Source organism: Ursus arctos, unplaced genomic scaffold, assembly GCF_023065955.2.
Source record: "Ursus arctos isolate Adak ecotype North America unplaced genomic scaffold, UrsArc2.0 scaffold_7, whole genome shotgun sequence".
Taxonomy (NCBI): Eukaryota; Metazoa; Chordata; class Mammalia; order Carnivora; family Ursidae; genus Ursus; species Ursus arctos.
In genome coordinates, this window is record NW_026623089.1 from 16,963,419 (window position 1) to 16,974,823 (window position 11,405).

The 11,405-nt window shown below is 46.7% G+C and overlaps 1 pseudogene; it reads left to right on the top strand.

Moving 5' to 3' along the window:
- Nucleotides 1-2,917: 2,917 nt before the first annotated feature.
- Nucleotides 2,918-11,058, top strand: LOC113251663 (nucleoside diphosphate kinase, mitochondrial-like; annotated as a pseudogene).
- The last annotated feature ends 347 nt before the right edge of the window (nt 11,059-11,405 follow it).

Genomic DNA, 11,405 nt, shown 5'->3' on the forward strand with positions numbered 1-11,405 from the left:
GTGTTAGTCAGGGGCATTAAAAATATCCTTAAGGAAAAATACGTGGTTCTTTTCAGTGTAAAGTGTTGTTCTTTTTTTTTTTTTTTTTTTCCCTCCTTTGGTAACTGATGTTGGAGGTGGTAGGAAATGAGCTAGGATTCAAAGTCCTTTCTGCCTTTGGAGGTGAAAAGTTTGGGCGTTAACACCGCCAGGAAAAATAAAACTGAAAGTTCACCAACCCCTGGGATCAGTGGTGCTGGAGTCTTTCTCCAAGGGGGTGTGAAATGAAATCCCCAAAAGACTGGCCAAATAATCAAGATGTAGATGGCTCTGGCAGGAAATTGCTAACCAAGCTGATGCTGAAAGAGCTCGGGGAGGAGGTGGAAAACCTGGGGTTTGAGGCTGGTATTGTTGTTTTTAGGCCCTCGCCTGGGGAGCAGATTTGCTACAAAATGGGGAACAGAATTATGTTAAAGAGGAAAAGGCCCGACTCTCCCAAAACATAGTCTTCCTGGATGATGGAGCAGGAACACCCATTTTCTTGCAAATATCCAATGAGAAGTGGACCGGAAACTACAACATGAAAAGGGGGACACAAAAAAAAAAAGAAAAAGAAATCAATAGGAATTAGCAAATTATCTTTTAGGAACAGTGTTGGTCTGCAGTCCATGATGTACTAAATTATCCCACCAATTCCTAAAAAAAAACTCAAATACATTCCAACTGGCCCATCAGCACCTAAGATTTCTAAAAGAAAGCATATTTACCATGTAATATTTAGAGAGTTTGGGTTTCAGCAAAACTGTTTTATAGGCTAAGGTCTCAGAAAGAAGACTACTAAAAATAATGATACCAAGATCGACAAGGCCAGTGAATTCCTCTGCACTGGGAAAAATTCGCAACCACATTAGCACTCTAAAGAGTAAAGATGCAGGCAAAATAAAATGGGGGGGGCGCCTACGGAGGAGAATCACTGTAACTCCTAACTTGAATATTAATCAGAAAATCAGAAGTAGAGTGAGAAGGAGCCAGAAAAGAAGTAAAACAAATGTGTACATTTAATCAGACAGGATTGCATAGGATACAAAGCACAGGGCTAATTAGTCTCAGCAGGTAGGACTAACCTTCAGACTTCATAAATAAATAAGGCGGGCACAGTTTCTAAGAGGGAGAGTGGAGACAGAAAGGGGATTATTTCAAGACACCAAGTAAAAACATGAAGAATGAAATGCTTCACTGTTAAATCCATGTACAAATGGATTTAACAGTTTCCTTTTCGTAGGTCTTTTCACTTGGTTGCCTTTAGATTTACACATTTAGCGAATGACCATAGCTTTTCACACTTGCTAATTGTCACCTGCATACCTAGTGTGGCCTGAGTCTGTCTGTGTACAGCATAGACTTTCCTATAGCCTGTTTTAAGGGCTTATTTACTTAAACTGGAACACGTTCATAGTAACTCAATTTTATGGCAATTTCTTTGTCCTGTGCAGTGGTATTTTTTTTTTTAAATCTAACCCTGATATGAATTAAGTTGGATAATGAGGTCTTCTATGTCCTCTATAGGACTACCCGGATAATAAAAGCTCATAAATACACTGAATGGTAATTTTAAAGCCCATACCTACTGTTTTTAATGTCCTGGCCTGCATTTTTAGCTTATGTAAATACTAACGGCTTTCTTCCGATGATTAGTAACCTCATCCATTTTGGCATATCCTCATATTTCTCATTCAAAGGAAACTCTTGACTCTTTCCTTCTTTAAATCTCTGATTTAATTAAGCAATTAAAAGTTATTCCATGATAGCACATGTGCCACATTTAATTTCATTGCTTTGTGCCATCAAAAGGCTTGGGGAGACCCTCAAGATCTCAGAGGGTCAATAACCCCCAAGTCTCTGAAAGGGCTTCAGGTGATGCCTGGGTGGGAGGCGGGGGAGGAGAGGGTGTGGAATTGCAACTGGCAAAAAGCAGGGTAGTATAATACATTTTTTTACAAGTCAGGTTGGCTCACAATGTGGACACGTATTTTATAGATTCGGTATGGAATTTTAAACAACAGTTGGCTTCTGTCCAGGTGTGGAGGCAACGGTCTCTCTCCAGATACTGATGACTCCTAGTTTACGGGACCATGAGTTCTGCCTCAATAGCAGGGGGTTCGAAGAACACAGGGAGGAAACTAGACCAGTTCTGACTTTGGCCTGAGTCAGAGGGTTTTGCAGATTGTGCGGGGGGGGGGGGGGGGGGGCACTTTCTTTGATGCCCATTCCTGGGGCCAGCCCAGGTCCTGAAGTCTTAAGGAGACCGCACCTCAGCTTCTCTTTCTTCCTGCTTCTCCTCATCCACTGCCCTTCTGCTTCTTCACTCCTCTGTTTTTTCCTCCCCTTCAGCTGACGTTCTATTAAATCCCCGTGGACACTTGTTGACATTAATAATCTGCATTTTCCTTTGAAAATTAAGTGAACAGGTCACGTTTCCCAGGGACACTTCCTTGTTCATCCCTACTGGGGAGTGTGAAAGGAGGTTTCAGTTGGTATAAATCATTCTTCGGGCATCGGTCCCCTATGGGGGAGCCATGGCGGAGTGGTAGGTGCCCTCTAACAAATGGGAATGTGCTTGACGGGGATGGTGGAAATAAGCCAACCATTACCTCTGTCCTCTGAGAACTGTCTCACCTGACAGATGAGGTGGTTGGACTGGGTATTTCCCTGGGTCCTTCTTTAACACTCAGGGGGCCCGTGAGTCCATAGTTTCAGCCCACATCCTAGTTATGCTAAGAGGTTCACCAGCACACCAGCAAAGAGGACAAAGCGTGTTGGAAGTTTGGCTTTGGAATTTAGGAAAGACAAGGATAGTCTGCTCAGATTCACCAGAAGTGGAGATTACATGCTGACAAGCACACTCAGCTCCCCCAACCGCTCAGCCAGATGCCACTCAATGACCCTCGACGGTGACGCGTACCTGTACGCGTGTATGTGTATATGTGTTCCGTGTTATTTTTTCCATAAAGACCTGGGTTCCAAGATGGATGATCTGTTACCCACTGGGTTGGACTTATCTATGCAGGGAGTGTGCTGACTGAGGGAAGCCAAAAAAAGAATCTGAAAACATAAGGAAGCTATAAAATGGGGAAATGTTTTGAAGCCGAAGTCCTGCTTCCACTGTGAGATTTTCTGTTTGCTTTTTGTTCTGCGTGGGTGATGGTTCCTTATTTGGACCTTGAGGAAAGCTACTCCCTGAGCCAACATAGGAACACTAAAAATTGGACACCTCTGAGAGTTTTCAATTTTAGCAGGAGGAAGGGGTAGGTAAAAAGGCCCACTTCACAGGCATCCTCTTATTTTTCCCCAATGATTCTGTCAAGGGACATGGAAAGGCACATTCCCTCTTCTTGAAACCCTGAGGAACACTGTTCTGTTCTGGCATTTTTCTGAAGTGCCTGGCTTGATCACCTTGCTTCAGCTAATGACAGGTCTGGGTAATAAAGTGACAATAATGCCTGATGATCCAAGGGTTAATGGGGAGATGTATGCATTTGTACAGAGTTTCATCATCTGCCTTCATAAGTTGATCACTACCACTATAGGCATTTGTGACAGGAGCAGCCTTTCGAAAGACATCAGTCCTCCATAAATATACCTTTCTTATTGACAAGATGTCTTTTAACCCTAATAGTAATGGAAGAAGGCCAATAAATGAAACATTTACCGCATAACTTGCCTTCTTTTGGGGTGGTGTACGATTCCTTTCTAGCCATCTCTAGAAGATGTTTTCAGCCTAATTTGCTCCCTAGAAATTTCACTTGCTACAGTTATACGTCTATGACGTTTTATTGCCTGAAGCCAAGTCTGCATAAGAACTTTCTTAAGATATACTTATCCTAATGCCAGGCTACAGGAACTGGGCTGCTTTATGCTGAATTATTTGTGCTACCCTTATATACAGGATAGAGACTTCCCGATAGTCATTGCCATAGGGTAGGTCTAAATGTTTCTGAGAAGGGGGGAAAAGGCAGAAAAAGGTGAAAAAAGTTTCAACTAGGTTGATTTGTAGAAGTCTTTAGAATTAATAATTGGGTCTGTATTTAACATATTACAATGCCTGAGGTTTTCTTGTCTTTCTCTCTCCCTTTTTTTAAATAGCTTCAGTGACCCCATCCTTTCTTACAAAACCTCCTTGCTGGCCCAAGCCCATTGTTATGTTCAGAAATGTCATGCATATCCAAGCACCTTCCAGAAAAATATGGGCACTTTAAACTGAGGCAAAGACAATGTCAGCCAGCATGGAGCAATCTCAAAAGGTGGTTTACATCTGTTCAAGGGACAGAGCAGGTGAAATTTCAGCAAAGGACAATACCATTGTTCCCCTTGTAACTTATCTAGGTGCGGGCTGACACACCTGCTTCTGGCCAAAAGCATCATGGGATAAAGGAGGTGAAGGATCCAAGGAGACTTCCACGTCCAGAGTGTGAAGATTTTAGGCTTGGTTCTTCCCTGCCCCTCAACCCCCGGAATGCACAGCAGCTTTGAGCCCTCCTCTGTCCTTGAGGAAGGACTAGCTCTATGTTGATGGAATCACTTGAAACTAGACTGGAATCAGGCTCCCCTTCTTGCAAAAATCCCAGTTGTTTCTTTAAATTCCAATGATATTCATGGATTACGTTTCCTAATGAAACTTTCATTTGAAAAGGGAAAAGGAAGAAGGATGAATGATGAGTTCCGGGGTCCAGAGTGAGTTTGGATGGCAGTGTAGACAACAGCCTGCAGCACGGGGTTCAGCAGGAGCAAGGCTTCCAGCTGACTGTCATCTGGAGCAAACTCGGCTCTGGGTAGCCTGAGGGCACACTGTAAATACCTAGAGCTGGAGGAAAGGCATTAATCGTTATTTCTTAAAGGTTCCAGGATGCCCAGAGTGAGAGGTTATAATGACCTCAAAACCCCCTAAGAGGCACGGGTGCCCCTCCTAGCAACACCCGGCTTCGAAACGTGGTCTTTCTGTAGGGGTGCGTACCCAGACACTGATTCTCCCATGCTTTCTAGCGGTGTTCCAGATTCTTCTTGTCCGTGCACAGCACAAGCATAAACATACCTTGCTCCTACCCAGCCAAGGGCTCTGCTCCTGGAGCAACCCAAGTCCTGGGCAGGGAAGAACCAGCAAAGATCCCACCCACTGTCCCTTCTTCCTGCCAGCGTTCATCAGGGGCAGGAAGCCTTGTGAGTGAGGGCACCTCTATCTGCCTGTGAGACCCTCCTAGCTCAGCCAGGCCCTGCTGCCCACCCCCACCCCCAACAGCCGGTGCGATGACCATCTAGAAGCCAGATGGGCGTTTCTTAGGGACAGATCTGCTATCGATGTCTTTCAGCCTTTTGTTCTTCGCAGGAATCTTGCGTACCCCTCCTCTGTACGAGCAGCATCTCTCCAATGCGATCTTCGGGCTGTTCATGTTATTTTTTGCTGGCTAAGAAAACAGCATGTACTGTAGAGTTCTTTTTTAAAAAGTGAAATTGTTGATTAAAAATACTTGAAAGGATGTGCTCCAAAATGTCAACAGCACTTTCTTTTCTAGACGATGGAATTCTGACTTTCATTTTTATGCCTCTACATACTATCTGGTTTTGTTTTAACAACTGGGCATGGGTTATCTGCACAATCACAAAGGAAGATAATGCTTTTTTCTCTTTTCAGAAATAAACGCCTTGGCTTTCCTCCTCCTTCTCTCTTGTATACATTCCAACTCGCTCAAACTGAGGATATTTCGAGGGAGTTGCTGCTGACATTGCATCTAATGTATAACTTTGAACCACTGTCAAATTTACTCTCATACTTGAATTTCAAAGCACATCAGTGACAAAAGATTTCATTTCATGCTTTTAATTTGAAAATTAATAATAATAGGGGCACCTGGGTGGCTTAGTCGTTAAGCATCTGCCTTCGGCTCAGGTCAGGATCCCAGCGTTCTGGAATCGAGCCCCGCATCAGGCTCCCTGCTCAGCGGGAAGCCTGCTTCTCCCTCTCCCACTCCCCCTGCTTGTGTTCCCTCTCTCGCTGCCTGTCTGTCAAATAAATAAATAAAATCTTAAAAAAAAAACAAAAGAAAGAGAATTAATAATAATAAACCCCATCCAGGTGCGCTTGGGTGGCTCAGTCCGTTGGGCATCCAAGTCTTGTTTCCAGCGCAGGTCATGATCTCGGAGTCCTGAGATCGAGCCCCATATCCGTCTCCACACTCAGCAGGGAGTCTGCTTGAGATTGTCTCTCTGTCCCTCCTCTGCCCCTCCCCCCCAAATAAATAAATATTAAAAATCATCATAATAATAAACCCCATCCACCCAAAAGGTGCTCAGAGACCTGCTGGCAGTTTTCAGGGCAGCAGCACCCTCTGTTCCTTAAGGGGACTGTCTTTCTACAAACCCATTCTCATACATTGTCTCACTTGCGGCTCACAACACCTTGTAAGGTAGAAAGGGCAAATATAATTTTTGCCATTTTCAAGGTAAGGAAACAGGGTCCAAGAGATGCAGGCTGACCAAGAGATCCTGTGGCTGGTGAGAGCCAGGCTGAGACTGGAATTCAAGTTTCCTGATGCCTGAGTTCAGGTCTTTTTTTTTGCCACTGGTTCCTGGGTCAACCCAACAACAGAATTACCCTCACAACTTTTCTGTGATCTATTGGGGGTAGAAAGAGGACCTTGGCAAAAATATAAATAGTTTCCTTTAAAGTACAACTCACACCCAGCCTCCAGCTTCACTGTGAAGTGGAGAAAGTTTGTCCTCAAGGCCCCCACCCACACTCATGGTTCTGGGATTCCCAGGGCTCTCTCCTCAACTTATCCTATTCCTTACGCTCCCCACCCCAAAACCGTGCCAGGGTTTGTCAACCTGGGCGCCACCGATGGTTCGGACTGAATAATTCTTTGTTGTACAGGGCTGTCCTGTGTGTTCTTGGGTACCAAGCAACATCTCTGGTCTCTATCCTCTAGGTGACATTGGCACTGCCTCCTCAGTTGTAACAGTACAAAATGTCCAGAAATTGCCATATGTCCCCTGGGGTTGGGGGGTATGAAGCAAAATCACCCCCAGTGGAGAACCACTGCTCTACACCGAACACCCTCGCTGAAGGAATATGATGAACTCAACCATTTTAGTAAGTCAGTTCTCTGACCATCTCCCCCTTCCTCCAGTCAACCCGGGGCTGGCTCAGAGTGGCCTGGGGACTTTCTCTAAACCGTGGCACTTCCACTCCCTGGTGAAAACCCATGCCCCGCATAAGAAGGCATCTTGATCTCCCCGGAAGTGTTCAACTCTTGCCTCTGCCATGTCTGAATGTGTGCCCTGGGGCCCACCTAAAAATCATTCTGACTCTTTACTTATCTATAAAGTGTGGACATAAGACCTATGTCTGAGTGTTATCATTAGGATTCCATGAAATAATGTGTCAAATTGCCTTGATTGCAGAGGCCTCCAATCAGGGCAGATTTTGTTTCTTGCCTCCTGTATCCAGATGGAGATCAAATGCCCGGATTCAGCACCGTCCTGGCACCATGAGAGGGCCCAGTAGGCCTTAGCTCTACACTGTTATTCTGTCCCTCCTAGTCACGCCTCTCAAGGGTAGCTGGATTCTACAGAGAAGTACCTGCACTCAAAATGCACACACCTGGAATGGTGGCTTTCAAACCAAAGACAAGCTGGACAGGTGCAGGGAAGACTTCAGGATCTCTTTGTGGTGCTGTCCATTGGGAGGGGGCGGGCCCACTGTAAGAGTGTCCCCAGTCACTCTCCTCTCTCTCTCGCTCCAAGCAAATCCCTCCTACCCAGTTAGGGAAGGCAGCAGGACAGATTTCAAAAACCCCCAAGGCCTGATCTCCATTGTCTATTAATTTAGTAACATGCAGCCCTTTGTAAACACTAATTAAGCAAGAGCACAGCTCCCTGGTGAGGGAGGCCTGCCACCCTCCCACCCCAGACCCCTGCTTTCAGATGGGAAGCATGAGAGGTGGCCCCCAGGAGAAGTGGTTTGCCTAGGGCTGGCTAAAGAGGAAAGAAAGGAGGAAGCCAGGTCAAAAGGAAAGAAGAGGAATTCTAGGTTACAGGACTTCAGGACTTTGGTCCTGTCAAGGCTGTTACTGGCTACTCTGGACTGGAGCTTCTCTTTCAGATCAGGGGCTCGGCTAGCTCTTCCGTTTCTCAGGGAAGGGTTTCAGAGACCCCTTTCAGAATCCAAAGTCAGCTTTAGGCTTTCTTATCTGCTCTCACTTAAAACTGTGCAAATACAGGTGCTCGCGTGGCTCAGTCAGTTAAGCAGCTGACTTGGGCGCAGGTCATGAACTTAGGGTCTTAGGATTGAGACCCTAATTGGGCTCCATGCTCAGCAGGTGGTCTGCTTCTCCTTTTCCCTCCCCCCACTCATGTTCCCTCTCTCTCTCTCTTTCAAATAAATAAAAATCTTAAATTTTTTTTTGCAAATACAGTTGACCCTTGAACAATGCAAGGGGAAAAGGGCACTGACCTCCCACACAATAGAAAATGCACATTTAACTCTTGATTCCCCGAAAGGAACTACTAATAGCCTGCTGTTGACCAGAAGCCTTACTGATAACACAGTCAATTAACACATAGTTTGTATGTCGTATGTATTACGTACGGTATTCTTACAATAAAGTAAGCTAGAAAAAAGAAAATGCTATTAAGAAAGCTGTAAGGAGGGGCGCCTGGGTGGCAAAGTCGGTTAAATGTCCGACTCTTGGTTTGGGCTCAGGTGGTGATCTCAGGGTGGTAAGATTGAGCCCCACAACCCACTCTGTGCTAAGCAGAAGTCTGCTTAGAATTTCTCTCTCTCCCTCTCCGTCTGTGCTGCCACCCCCACCCCACTCACGCACATGTGTGTGCTCTCTCAAATAAATAAATAAATCTTTTTTAAAAAAGGATTTTATTTATTTGAGAGAGAGCACGAGCAGTGAGGAGTGACAGAGGGAGAGGAGAGAAGCAGACTCCCCGCTGAGCAGGGAGCCCAATGTGGGGCTCAATCCCAGGACCCCGGGATCATTACCTGAGCCACAAGCTGATGCTTAACCAACTGAGCCACCCAGGCACCCCTAAATAAATAAATCTTTTAAAAAGAGAGAGAGAGAGAGAAAGCTATAAGGAAAATACATTTACAAACCTATACTGTAGAAGAAAAATCCACAAATAAGTGGACCCTTGTTCAATGGTCAACTGTACTCTCTGAACTTCTTATTAAAAACTCCTGCCCTTGGGGCGCCTGGGTGGCTCAGTCAGTTAAGTGTCTGCCTTCAGCTCAGGTCATGATCCCAGGGTCCTGGTATGGAGTCCCACATCTGGCTCCCTGCTCAGCGGAAAGCCTGCTTCTCCCTCTCCCTACTGCCTGCCACTCCCCCTGCTTGTGCTCTCTCTCTCTCCATCAAATTAAAAAAAAAAATCTTAAAAAATTTCCTGCCCTAAGGAATTGTAACTCAAGGTGTGCCTGGGTGGCCCAGTTGGTTGGGCAGCTGCCTTGGGCTCAGGTCATGATCCTGCCATCCAGGGATTGAGCCCCAGGTTGGGCTCCCTGCTCAGCAGGGGAGTCTGCTTCTCCCTCTTCCTCTGACCGTTTCCCCTCTTGTTCTCTCTCTCTCTCTCAAATAAATAAAATCTTTAAAAAAAAAAGAGAGAGAGAGAATTATAAGTCAAGTCTGATGTTTGTAGAGCCTTTTACAGTTTTAGGTGCACTTCCCAATATGCAAGCAGGGCAGGGAGGGGGTGAACCACGTGGGCTGTAGACTGACAGGTGTAGCCTGCCAGAGCCACTCACCAGCTGGGTTGCCCGGAACCAGGTATCTCAGCTCCACACTCACACTTCCTCTTGCACAAAGTGCAGTGAGGAGGATAGGTCTGGTTAAAATGATTTCTGTTTTACAGATGTAGAAACTGAGACTTGGAAAAACTAGGCCAAAAAAGCTACGATTTGAACCCAGGACTCCTTTCCTGTGTCGTTCTAGGAAAACTTTTAAAACTTTTTGTTGAAGGATAACATTCATAAAGTACACAAATCATAAACATTCGCCTTGCTGAATTCTTACTACTAGACACACCCCTGTAACTACCACCTGGATTAGGATAATAAGATATTATCAAAGCCGCAGAAGCGATCCTCGCGTGCCCTCCAAGTAGGGTTGCCAGATTTAGCAAACAAAATAGTGCCTAGGACATACTTGCAATACAAAATTATTTGCTTTTAATCTGAAATTCAAATTCCACAGGGTGGGCTGTATTTTATCTGGCAATCCAACCTCAAAAGCAACCTCTAGTCTTTTATGATTCTAGATCAGTTTGGCCTATTCTCGTACCGCATAGAAGTGGAATCATATGCACTCTTTTCTGGCTTCTTTTGTTCAACAGGTGCCGTGAGATTCAACAATGTAGCGGCAGCATTCTGCACGCAGCCCACAGCCCGCAGGCCAGGGACACAGTGGCTTCTTGGTGCGCGGTGAGCCACAGGGCCTGCTGAGCGGCCTGCAGGTCACGGCCGGAGCCTGCTCGCACACCCCAACTCAAGAGGGTCCTCCGGGACGCGGGAGCGGACCCTAGTTGCAGGGAAGCCAGAGGGGGTGCAGCGGTGGCTCATGGGGGATGGGATCCACCGCTTTGGAGGAGCTTCAAGCTGGCGGGGATGGAGATGGTCCAGGCCCCACAGGCCTCGCCCAGCACCACCCTGACCTGCAGAGGAAGCCCGGCTACCCGGCCCTCATTGGCTGCATGAGCTCCGGCCGCAGGGCCGCCGTGGTCTGGGAAGGCCCCAATGCGGTCTGCTCCTCAAGGGCCATGACAGGACACACTCACTCAGCTGAGGCTGGCCCCAGCACCGTCGGGGCACATCAGAATCCGCGTCGGGAGGAACATCGTCCACGCCTGCGACTCCATGGAGGGGGCTCAGGAGAGATCCAGCTACGGTTCCAGAACAGTGAGCTGGTGCACTGGGCAGACGAAACCCACCAGGGCAGCATTCACCCAGCCTGGGCCCTCAGGCTGCCCTCGGCCCCAGCAGCCACCCAGGATCAACTACCTCTATCGACAAGGACTTGAGTCCACACGCATGGTCCGTCCATCTGTCCCAGACCACCTCCCTGTCCACCTTCTGCCTCACCCCAGCCCAAAGGGGTTGAGCAACCAACTTTAAGTGCCTCTTAGTATCCCAGGCCAGCAAGAGATGGGACCAAAGCTTTTCCTTTTTTTTTTAAAGATTTTATTTGTTTATTAGAGAGAGAGCACAAGCAAAGGGAGCAGCAGGAGGAGGGAGAGGGAGAAGCAGAGTCCCTGCTGAGCGGGGAGCCTGATGTGGGGCTGGATCCCAGGACCGCGGGATCATGACCTGAGCCAAAGACGCTTAACTGATTGAGCAACCCAGGCGCCCCACCAAAACTTTTCTGTAC